Raw genomic sequence first — 17,920 nt, forward strand, 5'->3', positions numbered from 1 at the left:
CTGACATTGGTTATATAGATACTGACATAGAGTATATAGATACTGACATTGGGTATATAGATTCTGGCATTGGGTGTATAGATACTGGCATTGGGTATATAAATATTGACATTGGTTATATATATACTGACATTGGTTATATAAATACTGACATTGGTTATATAGATACTGACATAGAGTATATAGATACTGACATTGGGTATATAGATTCTGGCATTGGGTGTATAGATACTGGCATTGGGTATATAAATATTGACATTGGTTATATATATACTGACATTGGTTATATAAATACTGACATTGGTTATATAGATACTGACATAGAGTATATAGATACTGACATTGGGTATATAAATACTGACATTGGGTATATAGATACTGTCATTGGGTGTATAGATACTGGCATTGGGTATATGATACTGACATTGAGTATATAGATACTGACATTGGGTTTATAGTTACTGACATTGGGTATATAGATACTGACATTTGGTATATAGTTACTGACATTGGGTATATAGATACTGACATCAGGTATATAGATACTATAGATACTGACATTGGGTATATAGGGACTGACATTGGGTATATAGATACTGACATTGGGTATATAGGTACTGACATTGGGTATATAGATACTGACATTGAGTACATAGATACTGACATTTGGTTTATAGTTACTGACATTGGGTATATAGATACTGACATTGAGTATACAGAGATACTGACATTGGGTATGTAGATACTGACATTGGGTATATAAATACTGACATTGGGTATATAGATACTGACATTGGGTATATAGGTACTTACATTGGGTATATAGATACTGACATTGAGTATAAAGATACTGACATTGGGTATATAGATACTGACATTGGGTATATAGGTACTGACATTGGGTATATAGATACTGACATTGGGTATATAGATACTGACATTGAGTATATAGATACTGACATTGGGTATATAGATACTGACATTTGGTGTATAGATACTGACATTGGGTCTATAGATACTGACATTGGGTATATATGTACTGACATTGGGAATATAGATACTGACATTGGGTATATAGATACTGGCATTGGGTATATAGATACTGACATTGGGTATTTAGGTACTGACATTGGGTATATAGATACTGACATTGAGTATATAGATACTGACATTTGGTATATAGTTACTGACATTGGGTATATAGATACTGACATTGAGTATATAGATACTGACATTGGGTATATAGTTACTGACATTGGGTATATAGGTACTGACATTAGGTATATAGATACTGACATTGAGTATATAGATACTGACATTTGGTATATATATACTGACATTGGTAATATAGATACTGACATTGGGTATGTAGATACTGACATTTGGTATATAGATACTGACATTTGGTATATAGATATTGACATTTGGTATATAGATATTGACATTTGGTATATAGATATTGACATTTGGTATAATATAGATACTGACATTGGGTATATAGATACTGACATTTGGTATATAGATACTGGCATTTGGTATATAGATTCTGACATTTGGTATATAGATACTGTCATTGGGTATATAGATACTGACATTTGGTATATAGATACTGACATTTGGTATATAGATTCTGACATTTGGTATATAGATACTGTCATTGGGTATATAGATACTGACATTGGGTATAAAGATACTCACATTGGGTATAAAGATACTGACATTGGGTATAAAGATACCGTATTAGGAACTTTAAGTGTTATATGGACAGAAATACACTATGTACCTCATAGGTGAAGGTCGGATAATCCATCACACTTGAGAGAAAATGCAGGACTCAGGATCTATAGATACTCACACAGGGTATGGAGATTATAGGATTTATAGATACTCACACAGGATATATAGATAATCACACAGGGTATATAGACACTCACACAGGGTATATAGTTACTCACACAGGATATATATAGATACTCACACAGGTTCTATAGATATTCACACAGGGTATGGAGATTATAGGATATATAGATACTCACACAGGATATATAGATAATCACACAGGGTATATAGACACTCACACAGGGTATATAGCTACTCACACAGGATATATATAGATACTCACACTGGATATATAGATATCCACACAGGTATATAGATACTCACACAGGATATATATAGATACTCACACTGGATATATAGATATCCACACAGGATATATAGATACTCACACAGGGTATACAGATACACATTTAGATATAGTGACATAGGCTTAAACTAAAAGCTGAAGAAGTCCTGATGGGTCTAGATGAGGAGATAAAAAGAGGGATAGTTTCTCGGTATTTCACAAAACGTATTTTGTTTTGGTGGAATGATCTAGCGTAATTAATCTTAATTGCTTTTGTTTTGAAACAAAACTCATCAGGAATTATTATGTATTTTAAACTTTATTTTCTAGACTGCTATTCATAGTAAGGAGTGAATTTCATATTTATATCTATATCTAACATACAGATCAGGGACAGATTGGTAAAAATATAATTAGATGATCAGACGGATAAGACCTCAAATCAACACCAGTTTTAATGCTTTTATTACTTGCTTTCATACCTAATTGATATATAGATATTGATTTTCTCTAAAAAGTGACAACTCAACCTGTTGCATTAATCTGAAAAATGGATTTATAAAGGAAAACAAATCACTCAACTAATGAGGTTCATCTGTAAGAAGTCTGTCTTCTCAGATGATTAGATGTTTCTTCCTGACTGCCGTTCTGGGTCGTTTCAACACTTGAGCACTGAGTTACCTATATTGATCACACCTGGTATATACAATCAGTGCTATATCAAACTGAAACACACTAATGAAGAAAAAAGGGAAAACAAGCAAGTGCTGTTTTATGTTCTCCGGATTATCACTAGAATATATTGTCATGGTGTCATGTCGCAATTGATCAAGACGGAGCCTGACTTGTCGTCTCTATGTTATCATTGCTCTGATTGGTTGTATAAGTAGTAAACAATATGTATCCATGGAAACCAAACTGTCACATGGTCATCTACACCTGATGCTTTTATTAAGAGAGAAAACCAGAGTTATCAGTGTCCAGACACATAGTTGATTTTTTTGTCTCAAGTTGTTCTTTTTATGGGGGTGGGAGAATACATATTTATTAAGATCTGCAAGTCCTACTTTTAACAGTGTTTCGCTAGAATTTATTTGTTACTGGTGTTGCCATAGTTGGTCAGTTTCTTACTGCGGGAAGGCCTGACAGCAGTTTCAAACCATTATCTTCGTGACATTTCTAGAGTATGATTTTTGGTGAATCTATATTTAAACTTGTTTTGTGTTGTTCAGGGGAAATCTTTATACCTACGCCAGCTTCAAACAGGACGAAAAAGATAAGAGATATTGCATCAGTTGATATAGTTTCATCTGCATCTACAGGGTCCTGGCATTTGACAGGAATCTTTTAAGGTAAAGAGTACCACTACATCAGTTTAAATCGCAAAGAAGAGTTCCATCCTAGAGTTTTCTCCCTTCTATAAAGAAAGAGGAGCAGTCAACAGGAGTTTTACTGGCTTAGGCTAAATTCCCCTGTCAAGTTATCCATAGGTTTTTGGCCCAAAAATTGAAAACTTATGTTGATACTGTGGTTCTATAATTCCCAGATGGCAACATTCGTAAAGTGTACCTGGCTTCATGATGTAAAGGCTCGGAGTTTGTGGCGCGTCCCGATTCAAATTAAACACTTGTCCTGTCCCGATTCAATGCAAACACTTATCAACTTCATTCTTTGACAGATTTTGGTCAAGCTTTATACAAAGGTACAACCCTCCATAAAATGGGGGGGGGTNCATCCTGTCTCACATCCTGTCCCGTCCCATCCCGATTCAAATTCAATGTATTAACACTTAGCAACTTCATTCTTTGACAGATTTTGGTCAAACTTTATACAAAGGTCAAGTATGAGTATATAATTCGGACATCGTTGTGTTTCAGGGATCCAAGGTCAAGGCCAAGGTCACACTTGCTTTGTATAGAAAATCATCAACTGATTCAATTTAAACACTTAGCAACTTCGTTCTTTCATGGATTTTGGTCAAACTTAATGCAAAGGTCAAGTATGAGTATACTTCAGACATTGTTGTGTTTCACGGTTCCAAGGTCAAGGCCAAGGTCACTGTTGCAATATATAGAAAATCATCAACTGAGTCAATGTAACTCTTAGCAACTTCATTCTTTCACGGATTTTGGTCAAACTTTATACAAAGGTCAAATATGGGTATACATCTGACATCCTTGTGTTTCAGGGTTAATAATAATAATAATAATAATTTTATTCAGGTAAAAGGCAAATAATACAGGTATATCACATTTTGCAGATTGGACATAAATATATATATTATCACAGAATGAGATGTTAATTTTAAGTTAATTATGCCATAAAACTAGTAATCAGTCAGGTGTTAAACTGGATTGGATTAGATTAATTTAGGCCTTTACCTGGGATGACCCATAAAGCCACATTGTGGCTTAATTCCAATGGGGTCCCTTAGATCTATATAAATCAATTCAATTCATAAAAATAGTTAAATAATTATACATATTGTATAGTATATTATATTGATAATTTAATAAGACTTTAAGACACTTCTTTTATAAAAATAGATATAAAATGTTACATGTGCCATAGGCTATAATCAATAAAACAATGCTGGTAATTGAATGATATAAAATATGAAGGGATTAACCATATGTTGGAATTTTAACGTTGCTATATATTCAATTTAAACACTTAGCAACTTCATTCTTTCATGGATTTTGGTTAAACTATATACAAAGGTCAAGTATGAGTATACTTCGGACATTGTTGTGTTTCACGGTTCCAAAGTCAAGGCCAAGGTCACTGTTAACGTTGCTATATATATAGAAAATCATCAACTTATTCAATTTAAACACTTAGCAACTTCATTCTTTCACTGATTTTGGTCAAACTTTATATAAAGGTCAAATATGGGTATACCTCTGACATCCTTGTGTTTCAGGATGGTAATAACATACAGAAAAAACATATGAATATTAAAATCAACTTATCAACTTTAAGTGTAGTACCTTGTGACGTGTGTGCATGTTTCAGGGTATCAAGATCAAAGTTGTTGTAACTTTTTATAAAACACTGAAACTAATTTCACATGGCAGCAAGGGCATTTATGTCTTACAGACATTTTCTAGTTTCTTTTCTATTTTCAAACAATCAAATTTGTAACAACTATATTTCTGTAAAATGCACGTCAACATGTAATTATTACATAACACACTGTACTTCTTTTGGAAAGGACTTAAACAAATTTTTCGCAATAGTGACAACAGTAATGATATTGTCTGACTTGTTGATAGCCTTAACCTTGAACAATGTATAGACATTAGATACGTATACGGTGAGGACTCATTGACCTGGATTCTTTTTATATTCTATTCCCCAAACAATCCCTCCAGTCTGGGTCGAGGCCCATGTATATATATACACTGGAGAATGTATGTGTTTTCTTTTTGTTATTTGTCCTTATTTCCAATAGTCCATTTATAATACACTTGAATATTACAATACAGAAGCCAAATAATAATATTAATAGTATTTTGAGGTTTACAATATATATACCACTTTATTACCACCTTGTTCGTAGGTCATCTCAAAGCTGTTCAAAATTATTATCCCTGGTTATAGGGCCTTTGCAACCAGCCAATATCTTTCTAAACTCCCTGGGGAGCATACAGCCCTTGCTGCCATTTGGGCACTCGATCACAGCAAGCATTCAATAATTTCAGCATTGCCCAACCACATACACATTTACAGCTGAGTAGATTGGAAGAGTCCACTCAGGGCAGGTAGAGTAAGCAGCAAGGTCTTGCATATAAAGATGTTGTTTTTTTCCCTTTTTATCCCCAAGGAACACATTTGCTGATGTTAAGGTTTTGAGGACATGTAAACATTCTGGGAGGCATATGGCACAGACGAAATTCTCTGAAATTACAAAAAGAGTACTGATGCATCTACATGGTAGAATTGTAGTGTGCTGAACCAAACAAAAGTACAAGTATTCATTTTACTCAGCTTTATCAAATATACCAGCTGCTGTACTCGTAACGTAGAAATATTACATCAACGAAACATTCACTATAATCCTGTGTTAATGAATTTCCTGTAATTTAGAGAGACAATGATCACATCATTTGCATTATATTTTTGTCACTGTCACTATTGCCCTTTGCTGCTCGTTAGAGATGAAAATTAACCGCCAGTAATGTTGCTTTAGTGTCGGATAAAACACATATATTTCTAACTCCCAGGTTACCGTTAGTCTCATCCCTAATGGCTGCTGTTTTGTTGGTAAAGACCACTTGACTAGCAAGGTGACTGAACAGGTTGCTAAATAATGAATGAGAGAGGATTTCTCCGAGAATTGATCCCTTTAATGAATGCTGGGTTTTTTTCAAGTTGAGTTGATGGTAATATATTACCTGATCTTGTCTCTCTGGAGACTTCACCTTTGCGATTTGTTGGGGAACCATACATTCATGTAAGCATTCTATTGCAAACGTTCATCTGAAAATGGTGAATGCTGCTTCTCAAAAGTGAACTTTCTAGTCAAATCTTATGGAAGTACTTGACAGAAAGTTGTTATGGTAATCTGGAACATATAGAACAACATTGGGTACTGCAGTGGACTGGAAAACTTGGGACATATCAACTTTCAACATGGATTATATAGGACGATGAGGGTTGAAACCAACTGAAATAATAAGAACATCAAGGATTGAGATGATTTGTAGCCAACTGATAAAACTGGGACATTAAGGATCAGTTTTCTGGGATGTAGCATGCTTAAAACATCAAAGGAAGTGGTTAATTGAGCCATTGTTGGTTGTGGTCATCATAGTCATTTTGGTAAAGTGAGGTTTGTGGTCATCTCATATATTTAGATTAATGAGGATTGTGGTTATTTGAGATATTTTGGGACATTAAGGTTGTGATCAGCTGCAGAAACTGGTACATTGATGGTTGTAGTCATTTGGAGTATTAAAGGTGTGGTTTTGACAACTAGACGACAACAGGCGGTGGTAAGGACATTGACGGAGATGACTGTTAATTCACCCGTATGTTGTTGTTAGGTCCCAATGTTCATGTAGCACAAAGATCCCAGGTGTGGTTTGTGGAGCTGATGTCTACCTCAAGGAAATCTACTCAGGCTGAGTGATCGTCGGCCATTTATCATGCTAACTACAGCTTCAGCAAGTGTGTCGTAGAGACACCAAGGTTTGGGGAGGATGCTGCTCTTACAGCAGAGTGTCACGTATGCTCAGTTGTATCTACGGGGCTGGGTTGAGGTTGCAAGGACAACCCTTATTGTGTTTTCCATGATGAGAAAATCAAAGCATACCTAAATCAGACTTTTGTATGAGGGAAAAGGTCAAGGTCATTTGCTGTCTGGCCATTATAGAGATAAAACACAGCGAGCTGTCGTTCTCAATTACGGGAGGGCATTTACAAGGAAATGACCTGCAGAAAAAAATAGTCTTTGGAGAATTTGTTTTGTTATGCAAACAAACCTTTTAATTTGTTAAACAATCCAAAGAAACTTTCCTTCATGGCAAGTTTTTCAACCCGTATATTTTGCTTGGATTGAATGCTTCATGAAATGGAGAGTACACGGAAATTACCACAACTGCTAGGTCAGTCGGTACGTTACTTTTCATTATTTAGAGTCAGATTCACCCACATTCTCATACACAATGCATGAGAAGATGGTAGGTACCATATTTGTCCAAAGCTGAATAAAACATCATTCTCAATCGCTTGGTTGGAAAGGTATTCGAACCAAGCCTGTACCGTTCATCTTTGACCCCTGTTACATAATGGCAGACCTTCGGGAGATGATTCAGATTGTGTGTCGTCTCCATGTTCACACTCTTTAAGGAAATGTCACATGGTGGGCAATTTCTAAGCACAAGCGTTGAAACATTATTTCGTTGTAACAGAACAATTATAGAGGTGTAGAGGAATTTTCATGCAGGTGAAGACTGAAGAGACGCCAAACTTGTACTTTAAACGATAATTCTCTATTCTGGGATTCTGTTTTTCCAAAAACGTACTAATTTTTTATGTTATTGAAAGCGAGCATGCCTTGTGAAAAGGTCAAGGGCTATATATTTCAAAGAAGAATGTGAAGAAATTTCAATGTTATATCATCTATATACATCCTATCATCCTGTATATACAGAGAGGCAACTATAAATGGGGAAGAAAAGACAAGACTGTCATAATTTCAATGAAGTTTTGATTTCTACACAGACTGGAGCTGATGTGACAGTTGAGGAAAGTTTGAGACTGTGTGTCACCTTCTGTGACAATGATGTTAGTGTCTCAACATAGGAAAGTTTGAGACTGTGTGTCACCTTCTGTGACAATGATGTTAGTGTCTCAACATAGGGAAGAGTGTTCTGGATAACTTGATAAATTGAAGACAAAATCTTCATTTGAAAACCCGCAAAATGATGTCAGAAAGAGTCACCGCGGCATGTAAGTTGGATCAGCCTTTATATTATATATATGCAATCTGGATTTGAAATTACAGAGATATTTGCACATACTATTTCAGGCAATTAGATATGATTTTGTGTGATTTTACAATATTTATCCATTTTAGCATTGAATTTAACCCAGGGGACAAACACATAATCTGTGAATCTGAATTGGGGGATGGGCTTATTACTGGTCAATGAAAAATCATTTTTGCTATTTCTACTGAACTTTGTCAGATATGTAGCAGCTTATGATACCAGGCATGGGCTGTTTGTTGGATAAAGGCAGTATATTCGTAGATCATTTCATGGTATCTCTGCTTTGATAATTTATGTACAATCTTGATTGTATAGAAGTAACTATTTCCCAAAGGACATTTGCCCAAAGAGTCATTGCCCTCAGGTATCACTGCATTGATGGGTCGGTGCATTAAGGATGTACTGATATAAGTATGTTTACCATACTCAGTAAGTGGTACTAAATAAGCATTAATTTATTTATGTCACTAGTATTTCTCCAAACTGAACTGTAAGATATGTATGCAGCTGTTACAGGGGTCATTATTTTTCAATGCAGAGTGTCCTCTAGGGATTGAATCCCGGCCCCTGGTTTACTTGTCAGATGCTTAACTGAAAGAGAAACTATATCCCTAGCTGAGTTGGTAGGAAGCAGCTACTAGCTGTTTTACCAGGATGACAGAGGCAGTATTGTCACAGAGGTTAGCTGAGTTGGTAGGAAGCAGCTACTAGCTGTTTTACTAGGATGACAGAGGCAGTATTGTCACAGAGGTTAATAGCTGAGTTGGTACTAGCTGTTAGACCAGGATGACATGGGCAGTATTGTCACAGAGGTCGTTAATGTTTTCAAAGCTTTCACCAAAAGGTCAAACCATGGACCTCTGATTTACTAGTCTGACGGTCTACCTATTCACTCACTCAGAACTGGGGAGGCTATTATTTTACCAGGGTGATAGTACTTATACTTGTGTATCATGTGACTGAAACTTGACACATATGCTCTGTCCACAGGGTGTCAGATTAGACAGGTTTTTGGGTAGTTTAACATAACCTGAAACCAGTGAGAAGGACTTATTGCTATAAGAACAATGATATATTGAGAGGTTTGTGACTCCAAGCCTTTTAATATGTGTAGGCTTACCATCATTGGCTTATGAATTTAGTAGACTTTATCACAGCTTTTGATAACCATAAGCATGGTTCAAAAAATTTACTTGAGTACAATGTTTTTTAGGGCATGCGTCACTGTTTGGTTATTATCAGCTTGTGAACTTTTATAAGAAATAAATTGAGGTTTTTACATTAATTCTTGGTGTTTTGCCAGTTTTAAATCTTTAAATTCCTAACAAAAAATTCTATATTCACAAGTACAGTATATTGTTGGAAAAAAATTCTGTTTAAAAATTCTTGTAAATACCAGCATATACCTAAGATACTGTTTGCCCTGTGGACATTGCATCTAAATGAGTATAATAGCCATATTTGTACTATAAGAAATCATCCATCTTCATTCAATTCTATACTTTTAGACCAGAACTACAGAAATAAAAATATTCTCAATGCGACTTTTAAAAAACACAATACAAGTCTCTGATGTTGTAAAGCGCTTTTTGTTGGCAATGATTTTTCCCAGAAGAACTTAAAAATTCATGGAGAATGAAAGAAAAAAAGCAAGATAATGGATACAGATAGCTTTGCCGCAGGTATATGCTCAGACTATACGACTCGTTTGTAATATTTCCACAAAGAAAATAGCTGCCTAACACACACAATGTTTTTCAATGCATTGCATGCAGTACATTATTCTTCAAAATGTTTTAATTTTTTATTTTATTGTTTCATTTCTGAATTCTGAGCTGAAGTTTTCTGTGTAAAGGCATTTGTATGGCAGCAAATCGCTGCAAAATATTTCCTTCTGGAATTTTCAACTGTAAAGATACAATGTATTTATGTAAAACTTGTTACATTAATTGCCACTTTTCTCTTAAAACGTTTTTGGTATTGGTCCAGTTTTCCTTATAGTACAGTTGTTCGCAGAATATTGACTATTTTCATGTTGTTTTTGGGGTGTATTTTCTTCATACAAAACTTAAGGAGCATAAAAATATGTTTGACAGTTTGACAGTTTAGCTGTGCCCTGAATCGCTGGTGGCCCAACGAGTAGGGAAATATGTAATGTTGTGAGAATTTCAAAACTAGAACATGCAATTCTTGCCTTAAATTAGCCATTTATCAGGAGCAGTATGTTGTGTATGTGTGTGACTGTTGGATAAAGGGCAGAACCAAAATATAAAGATTTTGTTTTGTAGAATATAATTAGATTCTAGAGACTGTAGGCTGCCTTTCATATGGTGATAGTCTGTGTTTGGGAATATTTAGTGATTTTTGTATAAGAGTTTTTTTGACAATTCTTTCGATATTCGTTTTTTGAACCTAAGCGCAGCTGTCATATGCAAACTGTTTAATACAATTCACATCACAGGGCTTCTGTTTTTTCAGCTTGATTTATGTTTCTATATCAAAGAGTGCATTGGTTATGGATGTTTTGAATTTTGTTTATAGAAACTTTATCGATGTATGTAAATCCATCAAAATTTTGAATAATGTTTCAGTGGGTTGAATTTTCATCAAAAAGTTAATTTGCATGAAGTTAAAAAAAAAGCTTACCTGTCAAACCAAAATATTTTTAAAATGTGGATCAATTGAATTTTTTAAGACAAGTCGATATAAAGTTAATAACTTTGATTATGGTATGTAAATGAAATGGAATTATGAGAGAAATTATCAAAGCTACCCATTCAACTATCCTTTTATTTATTTAACATAACAGACATACATCATTAAGGAAATATGCCACAAATGCACTTCACTTGAACTTGTATTTAATTTAAAAAACGCTGACCCAATAAGAACAAAATCATTAAAATGCCTTGGGTGGAAGTTCAAACCCATATAATGGGGTAAACGTGGAGCGTGTGTAATCAGGATGAATAATGTTAACAATAAGTTCTTGAACTTCTGTGAAAGAGTATTACACATGGTAATATTGGCCTAATTACAGAACCAAAGGGACATAACTCACAATTACACAAAACCAAGGGAAACAACTCACTTTTCTTTGAACAAAAACTAATGAAAATAAATTGTTCTTACACTGAACCAAGAGGGTCACTCACAAAACATAAAGATTCATATTCACACAAAACAAAGGGAAATAACTCACTTTACCACAGAACCAAAGGTAAAGAACTCATACTTACATAAAACTAAATGGAAATAACTCTTACTTGCATCAAACTAAATGGAAATAACTCATACTTACATAAAACCAAATAAAAGTAAGTCACTTTTCAAAAAAATAATTTAGAAAGGATTCTTACTTAAAATGAATATCAGCTTACTCAAAGGGAAACAACTCATATCATACACAGTTGAGCTGATAGCCAACCTGTTAAAAGGACAGAAAAGAGAACTGAGAGTTTTACAGCATAGCTTCAGGTATACCACTACAGGCTGTCATAGCTACAGGTATACCACTACGGGCTGTCATAGCTACAGGTATACCACTACGGGCTGTCATAGCTACAGGCATACCACTATGGGCTGTCATAGCTACAGGTAAACCACTACGGGCTGTCATAGCTACAGGTATACCACTACGGGCTGTCATAGCTACAGGTATACCACTACTGGCTGTCAAGTCAAATGTTGTTTATTTCTGATACAAAGTGACTCCAGTACATAGGGCCACTGTAGATGTTCCTGTCTTTCTGCCTTGGGGATGGTGATCACTTTTTCTATGAGTCCTATTGTAACCAATACCACATGTCAAACACGATTCACTGCCACAGTGTCATGTCAGCTGTGTGTGGTATGTACATCTGGTAATTTCTGCTGTAGTTCACAACAGATGTTTTTGTTTTCTTTCTGTAGTCTCTATACTTACTGCTAAAATTAGTATGCTTACAGTAATTGGATAAATTGACTTAAGTTCTTTTGTACATGTAGGTTTTCCATGTGCGTTGGTTGCCCGCACGTTGTCATCTTCCCCTGCGTGTGTTTCTGACGCAGACGTGATGACACTTCAGCTTTGTGATGCAATGGAACTGTTTTTTGTCTAAATGACGTATACTTGATAGTATGGTGCTGTTTTATTATTGATGTTGTTGAAACTACTTGTAAATAACGTGAGGAATGATGCGACAATGTTGTGTCAATATATAGAACCTCACAAGTGCTGTTGACGTCACCGAGACCTTACCAACCTACTTTTATGGAACTAGTAATAAAACAAGGGCTATAAATAGCTTCTGTTTTGTTATTTTGACAAGATGGTGCTAGAAATTGTAGCAAATTGATGGGTACATGTTTAAAGTAATCAAATTAACTATTGAATTAGATCTCCTCAAGAACTCGTTTTGGTGTATATGAGGAACTTCAATGTCTTTTATTTAAAAAAAAAAAAATAAGGAGGGAGGTCTATTTGTAAGATGAAATACATCCTAATAATCCTTTAGATTGTAACTACATACATGGTACTCTGAGACCTGACATCCTTTAGATTGTACATACATACATGGTACTCCGAGTCCTGACATCCTTTAGATTGTACATACATACTTGGAACTCCCAGCCCTGAGATCCTTTAGATTGTACCTACATACTTGGTAATCTGAGTCCTGACATCCTTTAGATTGTACCTACATATATGGTACTCTGAGTCCTGAGATCCTTCAGATTGTACCTACATACTTGGTACTCAGTTGAATATCAAATGAATATGAAAATATTGCTCTGTATTACATTTAGTTGAATATTGAGTGAATATGAAGATATAGGTCTATTTTATATCACTATATGTTATTCTGGCTTATATTGAGTTGAATATGGGGTGCATATAAATATGTTACATATTATTTGTCTCAAATTCAATGGAATACAGTTTGTATAGGATAGTGTCATAGATAGTGGAGGCTTTACCGTTATAAACCATACAAATGATGCTGGTGTTATATATAGTGGAGGCTTTACCGAGATAAACCATACAAATGATGCTGGTGTTATAGATAGTGGAGGCTTTACCGAGATAAACCATACAAATGATGATAGTGTCATAGATAGTGGAGGCTTTACCGTGATAAACCATACAAATGATGATAGTGTTATAGATAGCAGAGGCTTTACCGTTATAAACCATACAAATGATGCTGGTGTTATATATAGTGGAGGCTTAACCGTGATAAACCATACAAATGATGATAGTGTTATATATAGTGGAGGCTTTACCGAGATAAACCATACAAATGATGATAGTGTCATAGAAAGTGGAGGCTTTACCGTGATAAACCATACAGATGATGATAGTGTTATAGATAGTGGAGGCTTTACCGAGATAAACCATACAAATGATGATAGTGTCATAGATAGTGGAGGCTTTACCGAGATAAACCATACAAATGATGATAGTGTCATAGATAGTGGAGGCTTTACCATGATTAACCATACAAATGATGCTGGTGTCATAGATAGTGGAGGCTTTACCGAGATAAACCATACAAATGATGATAGTGTTATAGATAGTTGAGGCTTTACCGTGATAAACCATACAGATGATGATAGTGCTATAGATAGTGGAGGCTTTACCGTGATTAACCATAAAAATGGTGATAGTGTCATAGATAGTGAAGGCTTTACCGTGATAAACCATACAAATGATAATAGTGTCATAGATAGTGGAGGCTGTCCCGTGATAAACCATGCAAATGATGATAGTGTCAAAGATAGTGGAGGCTGTACCGTGATAGACCATACAAATGATGATAGTGTCATAGATAGTGGAGGCTGTACCGTGATAAATCATACAAATGAGTGTCATAGATAGTGGAGGCTGTACCGTGATAAACCATACAAATGATGATAGTGTCATAGATAGCAGAGGCTGTACCTTGATAAACTATACAAATGATGATAGTGTCATAGATAGTGGAGGCTTTACCGTGATTAACCATAAAAATGGTGATAGTGTCATAGATAGTGAAGGCTTTATCGTGATAAACCATACAAATGATGATAGTGTCATAGATAGCGGAGGCTGTACCTTGATAAACCATACAAATGATGATAGTGTCATAGATAGTGGAGGCTGTACCGTGATAAACCATACAAATGATGATAGTGTCATAGATAGTGGAGGCTGTACCGTGATAAACCATACAAATGATGATAGTGTCATAGATAGTGGAGGCTGTACCTTGATAAACCATACAAATGATGATAGTGTCATAGATAGTTGAGGCTTTACCATGATTAACCATACAAATGATGATAGTGTCATAGATAGTGGAGGCTTTACCGTGATTAACCATACAAATGATGATAGTGTCATAGATAGTGAAGGCTTTACCGTGATAAACCATACAAATGATGATAGTGTCATAGATAGTGGAGGCTTTACCGTGATAAACCATACAAATGATGATAGTGTCATAGATAGTGGAGGCTTTACCGTGATAAACCATACAAATGATGATAGTGTCATAGATAGTGGAGGCTTTACCGTGATAAACCATACAAATGATGATAGTGTCATAGATAGTGGAGGCTTTACCGTGATAAACCATACAAATGATGATAGTGTCATAGATAGTGGAGGCTTTACCGTGATAAACCATACAAATGATGATAGTGTCATAGATAGTGGAGGCTTTACCGTGATAAACCATACAAATGATGATAGTGTCATAGATAGTGGAGGCTTTACCGTGATAAACCATACAAATGATGATAGTGTCATAGATAGTGGAGGCTTTACCGTGATAAACCATACAAATGATGATAGTGTCATAGATAGTGGAGGCTTTACCGTGATAAACCATACAAATGATGATAGTGTCATAGATAGTGGAGGCTTTACCGTGATAAACCATACAAATGATGATAGTGTCATAGATAGTGGAGGCTGTACCTTGATAAACCATACAAATGATGATAGTGTCATAGATAGTGGAGGCTTTACCATGATTAACCATACAAATGATGATAGTGTCATAGATAGTGAAGGCTTTACCGTGATAAACCATACAAATGATGATAGTGTCATAGATAGTGGAGGCTGTACCGTGATAAACCATACAAATGATGATAGTGTCATAGATAGTGGAGGCTTTACCATGATTAACCATACAAATGATGCGGTAATATATCATCAAATATAGAATGGTGTGAGGACTATATAAACAGTGAGTTTAAAGCTTTACACCTATTTACAGATTAAATCCTTGCTTGGAATGGTTACAGGTCGCAAGGGGCCGTACTAACACACACCTTTGTAATGACTCCGATGATGTTGGCCCCTTGGGATGTTACAGCCTCGAATAGTTGTATCTATATCCAATCTACATCGCCCCCTCGAGATTTGTTCGGCTGTCAGAACTCTTCACTTCATTCATTATTTGTCATTCAGGCTGTAATCAAATTTGAAATCTCTCTGCTTCTTCGAAACAAACCATTTAAGTTTTACTGCTGTACAGGAATAAACCAATACAAAATTCTTCTTTCTTTTGTCGCAGTTCAAATGCTAGAGTAATTTGTTTCTGAGAACACACGTAAACTATTTATCAGGTGTAGGAAGTAAGTGTAGCCTAGTGTTGATGGTGAAAACTAATATTTTATTAAGGAGAACCAATAGATATACAACATCAGATAAAAGAAATAGCTGAATGTAAATGTATAAAAATTGGAGAAATCTCCCGTGTTTTGTTAGTTGTGGTTCGAATAATTTGGTTTTATACAATCATTGATTACCATCTACATGATTCGTAACTTGGTTTCAATAACCCAAATGGAATTGATCGGAAAGAAATTGTCTGTCTGGTGTTTACCGGTAACTGTTCTTTCCAATCTGTTTCTGTGTTTTAGAACATTACATTCAGAACTTGTTGACGGGTTTGCAGAGCTTTTTCCTCCGTTGATATTTTTACTGTTCCAGGTTTTGTTGGAGCTATATAGATTATTGCTCATATCCTGTGTGTGGGTGAGTTAGGGAATAGGGATGGGAGATTTAATATCCACTTAAAAGTAGGTTCCCTGAAGTTCAGCGTCCCCCAGTTGATGGATTTCTGAATGGAATTAACTGCAGTAAAACCTGTACAAAGAGGCCACCCAAGGGAAGTCCAAATAGTGGGCTCTTAAAACAGGTGTTCTCTTAATTGAGGTGGTTGAATGAGCAGGTTGGACTGTAACCGAACATGTTGACCATAACATTAGAAAATCAATAGAAGAGATGACCGTGACAACAGGGGTGGACAGCAACATTAATCCAGGGTTTACATGGTTCATCTCACTAGGTGAGCCATTATCAGAACTACATTTAAATTTTAAAACATACATGGAATGTGATGCACTGCCTAGCAACTATCAACAACCAAGTTTGTATACTGATGTCTATAATGGTGAACATCATGGTTAAGTGATCTTATGTCTGCGAAAAAAGGGGGTGAAAATTCCACACAATGTTTATTGTTCATGCATGAAATAATTAACAATTAATATTTAATACCATCCCATTGTGTAGTAAACCCTATTTGACAGGAGAAGCTGGTAGTTGACCATGGGATATGTTCACCCTTGGCTGCAGGCTGATTGCAGTGTAACACAAAGGTCAATCACCAGTACAAAGGGGCAAATTTATTACATTTTTGCCAGTGAAATATCGGATTCTAACAACTTGATAAAACTGATATCTATCACTCTGTGATAAATATCAAAAGTGATATTTTCACAGTGTGAAAATACACTTTTTGGTATTGACCAATCATAACGGTATCTTCTATTCGCTGCATTCAAAAGCAACAATTTTTTGTTCAGATTAAAATGAAGCGATGGTAGAATAAATGGTTGTTATGGTAAATGTTTGGTACACACACTTAAGTATTTACATAAATATACAATTAATAACATTTTTATAAGCAATCATACCAGAAAATAGCAGAAAACGTCGGAATTGCGTTGAGTATCCCATTCAAAATGATGCACAGCCTTGTTGTCAAGCGTGATGTCATTAGAATATGGGGCTGATTATTACGCTTCTGATTCCTGCCGGTTTTTAATGCATTACAGTTTTCATTTTTTATGCTTTAAAAATGTAATAAATAACAAATTTAATGATGTCTTCAGTAATAACAAATATATTTCACTCGTATGACCTAGATTTGGATATTATAGCCACACTCGTGAAATATATTTGTTATTACTGAAGACACCATTAAATATCCTCTATATCTTTGACTAATAGAATCTTCCCCTACCTTAAGGGTGTGAC

The 17,920-nt window shown here is 35.2% G+C and overlaps 1 protein-coding gene across 7 annotated transcripts in view; it reads left to right on the forward strand.

Moving 5' to 3' along the window:
- LOC110466698 (trafficking protein particle complex subunit 13-like) overlaps window positions 1-17,920 on the forward strand; it is a 169,268-nt gene that overhangs the window by 129,515 nt on the left and 21,833 nt on the right. The window lies entirely within an intron of this gene.

This window comes from Mizuhopecten yessoensis, unplaced genomic scaffold, assembly GCF_002113885.1.
Source record: "Mizuhopecten yessoensis strain PY_sf001 unplaced genomic scaffold, ASM211388v2 scaffold11141, whole genome shotgun sequence".
NCBI lineage: Eukaryota > Metazoa > Mollusca > Bivalvia > Pectinida > Pectinidae > Mizuhopecten > Mizuhopecten yessoensis.